Consider the following 12,500-nt stretch of genomic DNA (forward strand, 5'->3'; position numbering starts at 1 on the left):
TGAATTTGGCACGGTGGTTGTCGGGGCCGTTTTCTCAGATTTCAAGAATTGCTCCGAAAACGTCGGGAGCGACTAGTTTTTGCCCAAGGTTGCTAGCACCTTGGGCAGAGTCGCCAGCACCTTGGCTGGGCCGGTGCCGAAAGTCCGAAAATTTTCCGACCCGAAAAAAATAATAAAAAATACGAGCGCGTAGGAAATTGAATTTGGCACGGTGGTTGTCGGGGCCGTTTTCTCAGATTTCGAGAATTGCTCCGAAAACGTCGGGAGCGACTAGTTTTTGCCCAAGGTTGCTAGCACCTTGGGCAGAGTCGCCAGCACCTTGGCTGGGCCGGTGCTGAAAGTCCGAAAATTTTCCGACCCGAAAAAAATAATAAAAAATACGAGCGCGTAGGAAATTGAATTTGGCACGGTGGTTGTCGGGGCCGTTTTCTCAGATTTCGAGAATTGCTCCGAAAACGTCGGGAGCGACTAGTTTTTGCCCAAGGTTGCTAGCACCTTGGGCAGAGTCGCCAGCACCTTGGCTGGGCCGGTGCCGAAAGTCCGAAAATTTTCCGACCCGAAAAAAATAATAAAAAATACGAAGGCGTAGGAAATTGAATTTGGCACGGTGGTTGTCGGGGCCGTTTTCTCAGATTTCGAGAATTGCTCTGAAAACGTCGGGAGCGACTAGTTTTTGCGCAAGGTTGCTAGCACCTTGGGCAGAGTCGCCAGCACCTTGGCTGGGCCGGTGCCGAAAGTCCGAAAATTTTCCGACCCGAAAAAAATAATAAAAAATACGAAGGCGTAGGAAATTGAATTTGGCACGGTGGTTGTCGGGGCCGTTTTCTCAGATTTCGAGAATTGCTCCGAAAACGTCGGGAGCGACTAGTTTTTGCCCAAGGTTGCTAGCACCTTGGGCAGAGTCGCCAGCACCTTGGCTGGGCCGGTGCCGAAAGTCCGAAAATTTTCCGACCCGAAAAAAATAATAAAAAATACGAAGGCGTAGGAAATTGAATTTGGCACGGTGGTTGTCGGGGCCGTTTTCTCAGATTTCAAGAATTGCTCCGAAAACGTCGGGAGCGACTAGTTTTTGCCCAAGGTTGCTAGCACCTTGGGCAGAGTCGCCAGCACCTTGGCTGGGCCGGTGCCGAAAGTCCGAAAATTTTCCGACCCGAAAAAAATAATAAAAAATACGAGCGCGTAGGAAATTGAATTTGGCACAGTGGTTGTCGGGGCCGTTTTCTCAGATTTCGAGAATTGCTCCGAAAACGTCGGGAGCGACTAGTTTTTGCCCAAGGTTGCTAGCACCTTGGGCAGAGTCGCCAGCACCTTGGCTGGGCCGGTGCCGAAAGTCCGAAAATTTTCCGACCCGAAAAAAATAATAAAAAATACGAAGGCGTATGAAATTGAATTTGGCACGGTGGTTGTCGGGGCCGTTTTCTCAGATTTCGAGAATTGCTCCGAAAACGTCGGGAGCGACTAGTTTTTGCCCAAGGTTGCTAGCACCTTGGGCAGAGTCGCCAGCACCTTGGCTGGGCCGGTGCCGAAAGTCCGAAAATTTTCCGACCCGAAAAAAATAATAAAAAATACGAAGGCGTAGGAAATTGAATTTGGCACGGTGGTTGTCGGGGCCGTTTTCTCAGATTTCAAGAATTGCTCCGAAAACGTCGGGAGCGACTAGTTTTTGCCCAAGGTTGCTAGCACCTTGGGCAGAGTCGCCAGCACCTTGGCTGGGCCGGTGCCGAAAGTCCGAAAATTTTCCGACCCGAAAAAAATAATAAAAGATACGAGCGCGTAGGAAATTGAATTTGGCACGGTGGTTGTCGGGGCCGTTTTCTCAGATTTCGAGAATTGCTCCGAAAACGTCGGGAGCGACTAGTTTTTGCCCAAGGTTGCTAGCACCTTGGGCAGAGTCGCCAGCACCTTGGCTGGGCCGGTGCCGAAAGTCCGAAAATTTTCCGACCCGAAAAAAATAATAAAAAATACGAAGGCGTAGGAAATTGAATTTGGCACGGTGGTTGTCGGGGCCGTTTTCTCAGATTTCGAGAATTGCTCCGAAAACGTCGGGAGCGACTAGTTTTTGCCCAAGGTTGCTAGCACCTTGGGCAGAGTCGCCAGCACCTTGGCTGGGCCGGTGCCGAAAGTCCGAAAATTTTCCGACCCGAAAAAAATAATAAAAAATACGAAGGCGTAGGAAATTGAATTTGGCATGGTGGTTGTTGGGCCGTTTTCTCAGATTTCGAGAATTGCTCCGAAAACGTCGGGAGCGACTAGTTTTTGCCCAAGGTTGCTAGCACCTTGGGCAGAGTCGCCAGCACCTTGGCTGGGCCGGTGCCGAAAGTCCGAAAATTTTCCGACCCGAAAAAAATAATAAAAATTACGAGCGCGTAGGAAATTGAATTTGGCACGGTGGTTGTCGGGGCCGTTTTCTCAGATTCCGAGAATTGCTCCGAAAACGCTGGGAGCGACTAGTTTTTGCCCAAGGTTGCTAGCACCTTGGGCAGAGTCGCCAGCACCTTGACTGGGCCGGTGCCGAAAGTCCGAAAATTTTCCGACCCGAAAAAAATAATAAAAAATACGAAGGCGTAGGAAATTGAATTTGGCACGGTGGTTGTCGGGGCCGTTTTCTCAGATTTCAAGAATTGCTCCGAAAACGTCGGGAGCGACTAGTTTTTGCCCAAGGTTGCTAGCACCTTGGGCAGAGTCGCCAGCACCTTGGCTGGGCCGGTGCCGAAAGTCCGAAAATTTTCCGACCCGAAAAAAATAATAAAAAATACGAGCGCGTAGGAAATTGAATTTGGCACGGTGGTTGTCGGGGCCGTTTTCTCAGATTTCGAGAATTGCTCCGAAAACGTCGGGAGCGACTAGTTTTTGCCCAAGGTTGCTAGCACCTTGGGCAGAGTCGCCAGCACCTTTGCTGGGCCGGTGCCGAAAGTCCGAAAATTTTCCGACCCGAAAAAAATAATAAAAAATACGAAGGCGTAGGAAATTGAATTTGGCACGGTGGTTGTCGGGGCCGTTTTCTCAGATTTCGAGAATTGCTCCGAAAACGTCGGGAGCGACTAGTTTTTGCGCAAGGTTGCTAGCACCTTGGGCAGAGTCGCCAGCACCTTGGCTGGGCCGGTGCCGAAAGTCCGAAAATTTTCCGACCCGAAAAAAATAATAAAAAATACGAAGGCGTAGGAAATTGAATTTGGCACGGTGGTTGTCAGGGCCGTTTTCTCAGATTTCGAGAATTGCTCCGAAAACGTCGGGAGCGACTAGTTTTTGCCCAAGGTTGCTAGCACCTTGGGCAGAGTCGCCAGCACCTTGGCTGGGCCGGTGCCGAAAGTCCGAAAATTTTCCGACCCGAAAAAAATAATAAAAAATACGAAGGCGTAGGAAATTGAATTTGGCACGGTGGTTGTCGGGGCCGTTTTCTCAGATTTCAAGAATTGCTCCGAAAACGTCGGGAGCGACTAGTTTTTGCCCAAGGTTGCTAGCACCTTGGGCAGAGTCGCAAGCACCTTGGCTGGGCCGGTGCCGAAAGTCCGAAAATTTTCCGACCCGAAAAAAATAATAAAAAATACGAGCGCGTAGGAAATTGAATTTGGCACAGTGGTTGTCGGGGCCGTTTTCTCAGATTCCGAGAATTGCTCCGAAAACGTCGGGAGCGACTAGTTTTTGCCCAAGGTTGCTAGCACCTTGGGCAGAGTCGCCAGCACCTTGGCTGGGCCGGTGCCGAAAGTCCGAAAATTTTCCGACCCGAAAAAAATAATAAAAAATACGAAGGCGTAGGAAATTGAATTTGGCACGGTGGTTGTCGGGGCCGTTTTCTCAGATTTCGAGAATTGCTCCGAAAACGTCGGGAGCGACTAGTTTTTGCCCAAGGTTGCTAGCACCTTGGGCAGAGTCGCCAGCACCTTGGCTGGGCCGGTGCCGAAAGTCCGAAAATTTTCCGACCCGAAAAAAATAATAAAAAATACGAAGGCGTAGGAAATTGAATTTGGCACGGTGGTTGTCGGGGCCGTTTTCTCAGATTTCAAGAATTGCTCCGAAAACGTCGGGAGCGACTAGTTTTTGCCCAAGGTTGCTAGCACCTTGGGCAGAGTCGCCAGCACCTTGGCTGGGCCGGTGCCGAAAGTCCGAAAATTTTCCGACCCGAAAAAAATAATAAAAAATACGAGCGCGTAGGAAATTGAATTTGGCACGGTGGTTGTCGGGGCCGTTTTCTCAGATTTCGAGAATTGCTCCGAAAACGTCGGGAGCGACTAGTTTTTGCCCAAGGTTGCTAGCACCTTGGGCAGAGTCGCCAGCACCTTGGCTGGGCCGGTGCCGAAAGTCCGAAAATTTTCCGACCCGAAAAAAATAATAAAAAATACGAAGGCGTAGGAAATTGAATTTGGCACGGTGGTTGTCGGGGCCGTTTTCTCAGATTTCAAGAATTGCTCCGAAAACGTCGGGAGCGACTAGTTTTTGCCCAAGGTTGCTAGCACCTTGGGCAGAGTCGCCGGCACCTTGGCTGGGCCGGTGCCGAAAGTCCGAAAATTTTCCGACCCGAAAAAAATAATAAAAAATACGAGCGCGTAGGAAATTGAATTTGGCACGGTGGTTGTCGGGGCCGTTTGGTCAGATTTCGAGAATTGCTCCGAAAAAGTCGGGAGCGACTAGTTTTTGCCCAAGGTTGCTAGCACCTTGGGCAGAGTCGCCAGCACCTTGGCTGGGCCGGTGCCGAAAGTCCGAAAATTTTCCGACCCGAAAAAAATAATAAAAAATACGAAGGCGTAGGAAATTGAATTTGGCACGGTGGTTGTCGGGGCCGTTTTCTCAGATTTCGAGAATTGCTCCGAAAACGTCGGGAGCGACTAGTTTTTGCCCAAGGTTGCTAGCACCTTGGGCAGAGTCGCCAGCACCTTGGCTGGGCCGGTGCCGAAAGTCCGAAAATTTTCCGACCCGAAAAAAATAATAAAAAATACGAAGGCGTAGGAAATTGAATTTGGCACGGTGGTTGTCGGGGCCGTTTTCTCAGATTTCGAGAATTGCTCCGAAAAACGTCGGGAGCGACTAGTTTTTGCCCAAGGTTGCTAGCACCTTGGGCAGAGTCGCCAGCACCTTGGCTGGGCCGGTGCCGAAAGTCCGAAAATTTTCCGACCCGAAAAAAATAATAAAAATTACGAGCGCGTAGGAAATTGAATTTGGCACGGTGGTTGTCGGGGCCGTTTTCTCAGATTCCGAGAATTGCTCCGAAAACGCTGGGAGCGACTAGTTTTTGCCCAAGGTTGCTAGCACCTTGGGCAGAGTCGCCAGCACCTTGACTGGGCCGGTGCCGAAAGTCCGAAAATTTTCCGACCCGAAAAAAATAATAAAAAATACGAAGGCGTAGGAAATTGAATTTGGCACGGTGGTTGTCGGGGCCGTTTTCTCAGATTTCAAGAATTGCTCCGAAAACGTCGGGAGCGACTAGTTTTTGCCCAAGGTTGCTAGCACCTTGGGCAGAGTCGCCAGCACCTTGGCTGGGCCGGTGCCGAAAGTCCGAAAATTTTCCGACCCGAAAAAAATAATAAAAAATACGAGCGCGTAGGAAATTGAATTTGGCACTGTGGTTGTCGGGGCCGTTTTCTCAGATTCCGAGAATTGCTCCGAAAACGTCGGGAGCGACTAGTTTTTGCCCAAGGTTGCTAGCACCTTGGGCAGAGTCGCCAGCACCTTGGCTGGGCCGGTGGCGAAAGTCCGAAAATTTTCCGACCCGAAAAAAATAATAAAAAATACGAAGGCGTAGGAAATTGAATTTGGCACGGTGGTTGTCGGGGCCGTTTTCTCAGATTTCGAGAATTGCTCCGAAAACGTCGGGAGCGACTAGTTTTTGCCCAAGGTTGCTAGCACCTTGGGCAGAGTCGCCAGCACCTTGGCTGGGCCGGTGCCGAAAGTCCGAAAATTTTCCGACCCGAAAAAAATAATAAAAAATACGAAGGCGTAGGAAATTGAATTTGGCACGGTGGTTGTCGGGGCCGTTTTCTCAGATTTCAAGAATTGCTCCGAAAACGTCGGGAGCGACTAGTTTTTGCCCAAGGTTGCTAGCACCTTGGGCAGAGTCGCCAGCACCTTGGCTGGGCCGGTGCCGAAAGTCCGAAAATTTTCCGACCCGAAAAAAATAATAAAAAATACGAGCGCGTAGGAAATTGAATTTGGTACGGTGGTTGTCGGGGCCGTTTTCTCAGATTTCGAGAATTGCTCCGAAAACGTCGGGAGCGACTAGTTTTTGCCCAAGGTTGCTAGCACCTTGGGCAGAGTCGCCAGCACCTTGGCTGGGCCGGTGCCGAAAGTCCGAAAATTTTCCGACCCGAAAAAAATAATAAAAAATACGAAGGCGTAGGAAATTGAATTTGGCACGGTGGTTGTCGGGGCCGTTTTCTCAGATTTCGAGAATTGCTCCGAAAACGTCGGGAGCGACTAGTTTTTGCCCAAGGTTGCTAGCACCTTGGGCAGAGTCGCCAGCACCTTGGCTGGGCCGGTGCCGAAAGTCCGAAAATTTTCCGACCCGAAAAAAATAATAAAAAATACGAAGGCGTAGGAAATTGAATTTGGCACGGTGGTTGTCGGGGCCGTTTGGTCAGATTTCGAGAATTGCTCCGAAAACGTCGGGAGCGACTAGTTTTTGCCCAAGGTTGCTAGCACCTTGGGCAGAGTCGCCAGCACCTTGGCTGGGCCGGTGCCGAAAGTCCGAAAATTTTCCGACCCGAAAAAAATAATAAAAAATACGAGCGCGTAGGAAATTGAATTTGGCACGGTGGTTGTCGGGGCCGTTTTCTCAGATTCCGAGAATTGCTCCGAAAACGCTGGGAGCGACTAGTTTTTGCCCAAGGTTGCTAGCACCTTGGGGAGAGTCGCCAGCACCTTGACTGGGCCGGTGCCGAAAGTCCGAAAATTTTCCGACCCGAAAAAAATAATAAAAAATACGAGCGCGTAGGAAATTGAATTTGGCACGGTGGTTGTCGGGGCCGTTTTCTCAGATTTCGAGAATTGCTCCGAAAACGTCGGGAGCGACTAGTTTTTGCCCAAGGTTGCTAGCACCTTGGGCAGAGTCGCCAGCACCTTGGCTGGGCCGGTGCCGAAAGTCCGAAAATTTTCCGACCCGAAAAAAACAATAAAAAATACGAGCGCGTAGGAAATTGAATTTGGCACGGTGGTTGTCTGGGCCGTTTGGTCAGATTTTGAGAATTGCTCCGAAAACGTCGGGAGCGACTAGTTTTTGCCCAAGGTTGCTAGCACCTTGGGCAGAGTCGCCAGCACCTTGGCTGGGCCGGTGCCGAAAGTCCGAAAATTTTCCGACCCGAAAAAAAAAATAAAAAATACGAGGGCGTAGGAAATTGAATTTGGCACGGTGGTTGTCGGGGCCGTTTTCTCAGATTTCGAGAATTGCTCCGAAAACGTCGGGAGCGACTAGTTTTTGCCCAAGGTTGCTAGCACCTTGGGCAGAGTTGCCAGCACCTTGGCTGGGCCGGTGCCGAAAGTCCGAAAATTTTCCGACCCGAAAAAAATAATAAAAAATACGAGCGCGTAGGAAATTGAATTTGGCACGGTGGTTGTCGGGGCCGTTTTCTCAGATTCCGAGAATTGCTCCGAAAACGCTGGGAGCGACTAGTTTTTGCCCAAGGTTGCTAGCACCTTGGGCAGAGTCGCCAGCACCTTGGCTGGGCCGGTGCCGAAAGTCCGAAAATTTTCCGACCCGAAAAAAATAATAAAAAATACGAGCGCGTAGGAAATTGAATTTGGCACGGTGGTTGTCGGGGCCGTTTGGTCAGATTTCGAGAATTGCTCCGAAAACGTCGGGAGCGACTAGTTTTTGCCCAAGGTTGCTAGCACCTTGGGCAGAGTCGCCAGCACCTTGGCTGGGCCGGTGCCGAAAGTCCGAAAATTTTCCGACCCGAAAAAAATAATAAAAAATACGAGCGCGTAGGAAATTGAATTTGGCACGGTGGTTGTCGGGGCCGTTTTCTCAGATTCCGAGAATTGCTCCGAAAACGCTGGGAGCGACTAGTTTTTGCCCAAGGTGGCTAGCACCTTGGGTAGAGTCGCCAGCACCTTGACTGGGCCGGTGCCGAAAGTCCGAAAATTTTCCGACCCGAAAAAAATAATAAAAAATACGAGCGCGTAGGAAATTGAATTTGGCACGGTGGTTGTCGGGGCCGTTTTCTCAGATTTCGAGAATTGCTCCGAAAACGTCGGGAGCGACTAGTTTTTGCCCAAGGTTGCTAGCACCTTGGGCAGAGTCGCCAGCACCTTGGCTGGGCCGGTGCCGAAAGTCCGAAAATTTTCCGACCCGAAAAAAACAATAAAAAATACGAGCGCGTAGGAAATTGAATTTGGCACGGTGGTTGTCTGGGCCGTTTGGTCAGATTTTTAGAATTGCTCCGAAAACGTCGGGAGCGACTAGTTTTTGCCCAAGGTTGCTAGCACCTTGGGCAGAGTCGCCAGCACCTTGGCTGGGCCGGTGCCGAAAGTCCGAAAATTTTCCGACCCGAAAAAAAAAATAAAAAATACGAGGGCGTAGGAAATTGAATTTGGCACGGTGGTTGTCGGGGCCGTTTTCTCAGATTTCGAGAATTGCTCCGAAAACGTCGGGAGCGACTAGTTTTTGCCCAAGGTTGCTAGCACCTTGGGCAGAGTTGCCAGCACCTTGGTTGGGCCGGTGCCGAAAGTCCGAAAATTTTCCGACCCGAAAAAAATAATAAAAAATACGAGCGCGTAGGAAATTGAATTTGGCACGGTGGTTGTCGGGGCCGTTTTCTCAGATTCCGAGAATTGCTCCGAAAACGCTGGGAGCGACTAGTTTTTGCCCAAGGTTGCTAGCACCTTGGGCAGAGTCGCCAGCACCTTGGCTGGGCCGGTGCCGAAAGTCCGAAAATTTTCCGACCCGAAAAAAATAATAAAAAATACGAGCGCGTAGGAAATTGAATTTGGCACGGTGGTTGTCGGGGCCGTTTGGTCAGATTTCGAGAATTGCTCCGAAAACGTCGGGAGCGACTAGTTTTTGCCCAAGGTTGCTAGCACCTTGGGCAGAGTCGCCAGCACCTTGGCTGGGCCGGTGCCGAAAGTCCGAAAATTTTCCGACCCGAAAAAAATAATAAAAAATACGAGCGCGTAGGAAATTGAATTTGGCACGGTGGTTGTCGGGGCCGTTTTCTCAGATTTCGAGAATTGCTCCGAAAACGTCGGGAGCGACTAGTTTTTGCCCAAGGTTGCTAGCACCTTGGGCAGAGTCGCCAGCACCTTGGCTGGGCCGGTGCCGAAAGTCCGAAAATTTTCCGACCCGAAAAAAATAATAAAAAATACGAAGGCGTAGGAAATTGAATTTGGCACGGTGGTTGTCGGGGCCGTTTTCTCAGATTTCGAGAATTGCTCCGAAAACGTCGGGAGCGACTAGTTTTTGCCCAAGGTTGCTAGCACCTTGGGCAGAGTCGCCAGCACCTTGGCTGGGCCGGTGCCGAAAGTCCGAAAATTTTCCGACCCGAAAAAAATAATAAAAAATACGAGCGCGTAGGAAATTGAATTTGGCACGGTGGTTGTCGGGGCCGTTTTCTCAGATTCCGAGAATTGCTCCGAAAAAGCTGGGAGCGACTAGTTTTTGCCCAAGGTTGCTAGCACCTTGGGCAGAGTCGCCAGCACCTTGACTGGGCCGGTGCCGAAAGTCCGAAAATTTTCCGACCCGAAAAAAATAATAAAAAATACGAGCGCGTAGGAAATTGAATTTGGCACGGTGGTTGTCGGGGCCGTTTTCTCAGATTTCGAGAATTGCTCCGAAAACGTCGGGAGCGACTAGTTTTTGCCCAAGGTTGCTAGCACCTTGGGCAGAGTCGCCAGCACCTTGGCTGGGCCGGTGCCGAAAGTCCGAAAATTTTCCGACCCGAAAAAAATAATAAAAAATACGAGCGCGTAGGAAATTGAATTTGGCACGGTGGTTGTCGGGGCCGTTTTCTCAGATTTCGAGAATTGCTCCGAAAACGTCGGGAGCGACTAGTTTTTGCCCAAGGTTGCTAGCACCTTGGGCAGAGTTGCCAGCACCTTGGTTGGGCCGGTGCCGAAAGTCCGAAAATTTTCCGACCCGAAAAAAATAATAAAAAATACGAGCGCGTAGGAAATTGAATTTGGCACGGTGGTTGTCGGGGCCGTTTTCTCAGATTCCGAGAATTGCTCCGAAAACGCTGGGAGCGACTAGTTTTTGCCCAAGGTTGCTAGCACCTTGGGCAGAGTCGCCAGCACCTTGGCTGGGCCGGTGCCGAAAGTCCGAAAATTTTCCGACCGGAAAAAAATAATAAAAAATACGAGCGCGTAGGAAATTGAATTTGGCACGGTGGTTGTCGGGGCCGTTTGGTCAGATTTCGAGAATTGCTCCGAAAACGTCGGGAGCGACTAGTTTTTGCCCAAGGTTGCTAGCACCTTGGGCAGAGTCGCCAGCACCTTGGCTGGGCCGGTGCCGAAAGTCCGAAAATTTTCCGACCCGAAAAAAATAATAAAAAATACGAGCGCGTAGGAAATTGAATTTGGCACGGTGGTTGTCGGGGCCGTTTTCTCAGATTTCGAGAATTGCTCCGAAAACGTCGGGAGCGACTAGTTTTTGCCCAAGGTTGCTAGCACCTTGGGCAGAGTCGCCAGCACCTTGGCTGGGCCGGTGCCGAAAGTCCGAAAATTTTCCGACCCGAAAAAAATAATAAAAAATACGAAGGCGTAGGAAATTGAATTTGGCACGGTGGTTGTCGGGGCGTTTTCTCAGATTTCGAGAATTGCTCCGAAAACGTCGGGAGCGACTAGTTTTTGCCCAAGGTTGCTAGCACCTTGGGCAGAGTCGCCAGCACCTTGGCTGGGCCGGTGCCGAAAGTCCGAAAATTTTCCGACCCGAAAAAAATAATAAAAAATACGAGCGCGTAGGAAATTGAATTTGGCACGGTGGTTGTCGGGGCCGTTTTCTCAGATTCCGAGAATTGCTCCGAAAACGCTGGGAGCGACTAGTTTTTGCCCAAGGTTGCTAGCACCTTGGGCAGAGTCGCCAGCACCTTGACTGGGCCGGTGCCGAAAGTCCGAAAATTTTCCGACCCGAAAAAAATAATAAAAAATACGAGCGCGTAGGAAATTGAATTTGGCACGGTGGTTGTCGGGGCCGTTTTCTCAGATTTCGAGAATTGCTCCGAAAACGTCGGGAGCGACTAGTTTTTGCCCAAGGTTGCTAGCACCTTGGGCAGAGTCGCCAGCACCTTGGCTGGGCCGGTGCCGAAAGTCCGAAAATTTTCCGACCCGAAAAAAACAATAAAAAATACGAGCGCGTAGGAAATTGAATTTGGCACGGTGGTTGTCTGGGCCGTTTGGTCAGATTTTGAGAATTGCTCCGAAAACGTCGGGAGCGACTAGTTTTTGCCCAAGGTTGCTAGCACCTTGGGCAGAGTCGCCAGCACCTTGGCTGGGCCGGTGCCGAAAGTCCGAAAATTTTCCGACCCGAAAAAAAAAATAAAAAATACGAGGGCGTAGGAAATTGAATTTGGCACGGTGGTTGTCGGGGCCGTTTTCTCAGATTTCGAGAATTGCTCCGAAAACGTCGGGAGCGACTAGTTTTTGCCCAAGGTTGCTAGCACCTTGGGCAGAGTTGCCAGCACCTTGGTTGGGCCGGTGCCGAAAGTCCGAAAATTTTCCGACCCGAAAAAAATAATAAAAAATACGAGCGCGTAGGAAATTGAATTTGGCACGGTTGTTGTCGGGGCCGTTTTCTCAGATTCCGAGAATTGCTCCGAAAACGCTGGGAGCGACTAGTTTTTGCCCAAGGTTGCTAGCACCTTGGGCAGAGTCGCCAGCACCTTGGCTGGGCCGGTGCCGAAAGTCCGAAAATTTTCCGACCCGAAAAAAATAATAAAAAATACGAGCGCGTAGGAAATTGAATTTGGCACGGTGGTTGTCGGGGCCGTTTGGTCAGATTTCGAGAATTGCTCCGAAAACGTCGGGAGCGACTAGTTTTTGCCCAAGGTTGCTAGCACCTTGGGCAGAGTCGCCAGCACCTTGGCTGGGCCGGTGCCGAAAGTCCGAAAATTTTCCGACCCGAAAAAAATAATAAAAAATACGAGCGCGTAGGAAATTGAATTTGGCACGGTGGTTGTCGGGGCCGTTTTCTCAGATTCCGAGAATTGCTCCGAAAACGTCGGGAGCGACTAGTTTTTGCCCAAGGTTGCTAGCACCTTGGGCAGAGTCGCCAGCACCTTGGCTGGGCCGGTGCCGAAAGTCCGAAAATTTTCCGACCCGAAAAAAATAATAAAAAATACGAGCGCGTAGGAAATTGAATTTGGCACGGTGGTTGTCGGGGCCGTTTTCTCAGATTTCGAGAATTGCTCCGAAAACGTCGGGAGCGACTAGTTTTTGCCCAAGGTTGCTAGCACCTTGGGCAGAGTCGCCAGCACCTTGGCTGGGCCGGTGCCGAAAGTCCGAAAATTTTCCGACCCGAAAAAAATAATAAAAAATACGAGGGCGTTAGAAATTGAATTTGGCACGGTGGTTGTCGGGGC

The 12,500-nt window shown here is 50.2% G+C and overlaps 1 long non-coding RNA gene across 1 annotated transcript in view; it reads right to left on the reverse strand.

Moving 5' to 3' along the window:
* The window catches only part of LOC105963630 (uncharacterized), a 63,194-nt gene that overhangs the window by 6,956 nt on the left and 43,738 nt on the right, over positions 1 to 12,500 (reverse strand). The gene's annotated exons all lie outside the window — the stretch shown is intronic.

The sequence above is a fragment of the Erythranthe guttata genome, chromosome 3, assembly GCF_056151865.1.
Source record: "Erythranthe guttata isolate IM_541 chromosome 3, IM_541, whole genome shotgun sequence".
Taxonomy (NCBI): Eukaryota; Viridiplantae; Streptophyta; class Magnoliopsida; order Lamiales; family Phrymaceae; genus Erythranthe; species Erythranthe guttata.